Raw genomic sequence first — 4,852 nt, 5'->3', positions numbered from 1 at the left:
TTTCTTTCCTTGACTGCTTCTTGGAGGTTTCATCCAAGACGGATAGCCAATAATCTCAAAACATTTATCTACAGTGTGACCTATCTTATTACAATTAGAACACTTTAAGTTTTGATTTGAAACTCTATTATTTTTCCTAAACTCAACAGGTTGAGTTGTTTTTGAAACAAAAGACATAGTATGTCCTTTTTTGCTACTGTTAGTGGAGTTTCTATGGGATTCTTCCCTGGAAACAACAGCAAAAGCCTCCTTAACAGTAGGTAAAGTTTCTTTTATCAACAAGTTAGTCCTAACACTTTGGTACACCCCATCTAACCCCATTAGAAACTGCATTAGTTTAATCATATGATTAAAATTATTGAAATCCTTAGCAGCATCACAAGTGCAAGCAGGCAGTTGCAAGATTTGATCTAATTGCCTCCACATTACATTCAATTTGTGATAATAATCTGAGACACTCAAACCATTCTGAGCAAAACTATTAATTTTCTGATATAGATCAAAAACAACAGACCCATCTATCTTGTTATAAGTTTCTTTTAGGTCTGTCCAAACATCACTAGCAAGTTTAGAAAACACTTGACCCTTGTACAATTCTTCACTTATAGAATTTAAAATCCATGTAAGAACAATGGAATTACACCTATCCCATTGTTTAGATAAAACATCATTATTTTCTGATCTACTTCACGTTTTATCAATAAATCCCCATTTATTCTTTACTTGTAAAGCAAGTTGCATAGCATTAGACCAAACCGTGTAATTCTCAGATCCTTTCAGTTTTATGGAAACAATAGTCAAATTACTAGAATTGGATGGATGCAAGTACAAAGGATCACTTGCATCGAGTTTACTCACAAGGGTCTCAGGTGGTGGATCACTAGGACCAGTGCCACCACTTGAGATAACCGGACCATCAACCATTGAAACACAAAATCAAGAGCAATCAAGATCCAAAAAAAAAAATATTGCAACAATACAAAGAAATACAACAACCAGAACCTAACAGGCGAAACCTTGACAGGGACCAGATCAGAGGTTCATTACTCAAGGTGCCTCTGCAAGCCTTATCAAGGGAGCAGACTAGACCTAGACTTAATCTAAACCAGCAACAACAAGTAACACAAGAAAGGGAAACAGATAGCAAACAATCACAAAATCTAATAACAATCAAGTAGCAAACAGGAAATAATCACATAAAATGCAACAGGATGAACCCTTCCTGTGTCCCAATCAACAAACCGGTCCACACTACCCCGGCAACAATAATGCCTAAATGCAAGAACAGAAAATTAAAAGGAAGAAAATCAAGGAACGATCTCACCAGAGGGTGCGTAACTCCTGTAAATCAGTCTTGCAGCCTTCACTTAGGGCTACAAGAACCGATTAGAAGACCAACAGAAACTGATCCGGTCAGTTTGCTTTGCAACCTTCTAGGGTTACAAAGACCAACGCGAATCCCTTCAACAGCACCAAGAATGCCACAAACCCTAGATTAGGGTTTCGAACCTTCAAGATCCCCAAATTTCTTCACAAAGCACGCACTCCAAGAACCGATTCGGTGTCAACCACAAGTGAAACACCACTGAATCGGCGTCAACAAGAAGCGATCCAAGGTCAGATCCGAACCGATTCAACTTAGAAAAGTACACAGCGGAACAAAAAACACCCAAGAGCCTTATGAATGCTCTGATACCATGTAAAAACACTGGTATCAAACTATAATCGACAAGAACCCAAACCCAAGATTTTATTACTCACTGATTCGACGATTACAAGTGAAAAACAAAGAACAGATCGAAAGAAAATACAGCGATTACAAGCTCTCAACTCTCAACTGCCGATGATTATCAACACGATAATCATCAATCTTCACAAGATCTCACAACACGACCACTAATACGAGACAAATCAGTGATCAAAATGATCAAAACCCTAAGCGCTGCTTTAGAGAGAGAAAACGAGAGACTTCTGTAACTAAAAATATCTTTCAATAATTCATTGAATTAGGAGACTTCTTCTTTTATATAAGGCAAGAATCACATCAGCCTCAAATAGGCCCAGTAACACCAGTCCAGTCTCGAATAGGCCCAATAACAGCAGTCCAGAATATTCAGCAATAAGCCCAGCAACAGATCCAGAAACATGTAACAAAAAATAAAACCATCATTCAGTAAAAGTTATATTATTAAACTGAAGTAATATGTATACTTATTTTAACACAATCCGAAACAGTTCGTATAACTCCGAAATGATCCGAAACAAACTGAATTCTCAACGAAATCAAACGGATTAATTTGAAATCTATGAACAGCAATCCAAACGAATATATATATATATATATATATATATATATATATATATATATATATATATATATTATATCAAACTAAAACTCATACCTGAAACTCTTTCTTCTTCTACTACAGATGATAAACCAGCTTGTTCGAAATACGTTTAATTTCACTGAAACTCGATTGTTGAAAAAAAATTATGAGTATTTACTAAAGATAAAGAATGACATATTGTATCATAAACTTGATTCAAAAGGGTTTCACCATCAATATTCTCATGTGACCCTTCTCTTCTTGCAGCAATCCAAGTCGAATTCTTTCTAACAAATGCTGCCTTGTATGTGGGGCCTACAGGTGACAATCCGCATGAAACTGGGTTTCTCCTATACCTGCTCAAAATATATTAAGAACTTCTAATAACTGGACAGAACCAATCTTTAAATGCAACAGGAAATATTAAATTACTAAAAGAAAATTGATCTCAAATGCAGATCAGCAGAGATAGGAAAATAAGAAGCTTTGACGAAGCTTCATATTCTATAGTGCCTCTCTAAGAGCGGGAAGAGGAACTGAAATAACCACATTTTGTAAATCAAACATTGACGAAGCTTCATATTCTATGCTAACATAGATTTCATTTCCAGAAACAGAAGGCCAGCAGTTAATAGTCAATGGCACAGCTGGCTCATCTTTACTTTGCATTCTCAACTTGAGGAGACCAAGACCGTCACCAGACTGGCCAGCGGGAAATGGCCTGTTAGGGTCTTTGGATTCTAGAATATTTTCACTGGAGAACAACTCTTTGTTGATGTTAGGATGTGTCTTGAATTTGATCTCTGGATTACCAGCACTTTCAATCTGAACTTGGATAAAGCCATCATCCTAGTTAAGTACTTGGAGAGACAAAGTTCTCTGCACATCAATGTTGGCAAGACCACCGTCTCTCTTAAGTTCCACATTAAGCTTCTCTTCAACCGTCAAAGTGACGGGATCAGTTGGTGGTGAAGCAGCAGCAGCTTTGCTTGGTCTTACGTCGTCAATAATAACTTCACCTTCGGCTTTTAGTGATTCCAAGAACTGGTTCGCTCATTGTGATTTGCGGAGCTTCATACCCATTCATTTAGCTGGAGCAGTAACCGCTGCAGATGGACGACCTTTAGACTTGGTTGAGAAGGAGTCCACTTCAGAGGTTATTCCGAATCCAGAACCACTTCCAAAGGTATTACCACTCGATATGCCCATATCACTGCTAAAACCACTATCCATTCTTCCCATTAAACTCATTGATTGAAGAGTTGAATAGCCACCTTTTTCCAATTTGCCCCTTTCGATCTTGCTTTTATCAATCTCGTTAGCTTTACGCTTCATTACTTCCTTGGTTTCATTGATCTTGCTTTGCAATACCAATTTGTGCAATCTCTCTTCGTGACTCTCCATCTGACAGTATTGCCGGACTTGTGCAACAGTCACGTTCTCCTTGTGTCCAAGAGAAATCACTTCGTCAAAAGCAAAAATTAGCTCAAATGCGTTCTTGCAAATACCTTCTTCATCTAAAGAAGCAGAATACTCAGGGACGACTTTAGAGAGAAGCCTTAGTGTATCAAGATCCTTAAGGATATTGCTTTGCTTGTTAGTCACAAGCAGCAGATATACACCTTCATTCCATTGGCTGGTACACATTGAAACAAAATATCAATACAAAATATACATTGAAACAAAATATGCACAAACATGAAAAAATAATCATATACCATTGGTAATCACCAGATTCCACCTCAGCCTTGAGAATGAAACAGAAAACGTCGATGATTAACAATAGGTATCTACTGTTTTTGTAATCAACAGTTCCATCTTTAGTGTATATATCTTCTTCTGTATCAACCTTGGTTGTGGTATTTACAATTCTACCATTATACCATCAATTGCTGCAATTATACCATCAACCCACTAAATTAGCCCTTACAATAATAAAAAAACGAATTTTGTAATCATAGTTTATCCAAGTCAGCTTTAATGAAACCAAGACAAATAAAAAAATATTAATAATTCTTACCTGCGATTCTTGTTAAAGAAACTTGAAAAGCCCCAGCCACTAAATCTTCACCTTTTCAACTTCAAGAGCCTCTTCTATACATCCCATCTGACACACAGATAGTATGAAACTGTTAGACGAAGCACCAGCCATGCCCAAATAGAAGTTATACCTTAAAAGAGACGTATAATCATTCAGGCTTAAAAAGAACATACTTACGATAATTACCTGGCTTGTTAGCTCATCAGTTTCATCCTAAGCTTCATCATCATCAAAAAGGTCATGTATAGATCACAAGAATATTCTTCTCACCACCTTTCTTGTTAAGACCGTATGCAATAGCAGCAGCCGTAGGTTCATTGATGATTCTAGAAACATTCAAACCAGCAATCACACCAGTATCCTTGGTAGCCTGCCTTTGGGCATCATTGAAGTAAGCTGCACAAACAATGAAGTAATCAATAAATATGTTTCAAGGGTACATAAACTATAACCGGTAACTTGCAATGTACTTACCAGGAACTGT

General features: G+C 37.0%; 1 pseudogene; it reads right to left on the bottom strand.

Annotated features, from left to right (window-relative positions):
• Window positions 1–2,831: 2,831 nt before the first annotated feature.
• LOC110876889 lies at window positions 2,832–4,479 on the bottom strand (annotated as a pseudogene).
• Window positions 4,480–4,852: the final 373 nt, after the last annotated feature.

Source organism: Helianthus annuus, chromosome 9, assembly GCF_002127325.2.
Source record: "Helianthus annuus cultivar XRQ/B chromosome 9, HanXRQr2.0-SUNRISE, whole genome shotgun sequence".
Classification (NCBI taxonomy): domain Eukaryota; kingdom Viridiplantae; phylum Streptophyta; class Magnoliopsida; order Asterales; family Asteraceae; genus Helianthus; species Helianthus annuus.
This window is presented reverse-complemented; position numbering and strand designations above follow the sequence as displayed.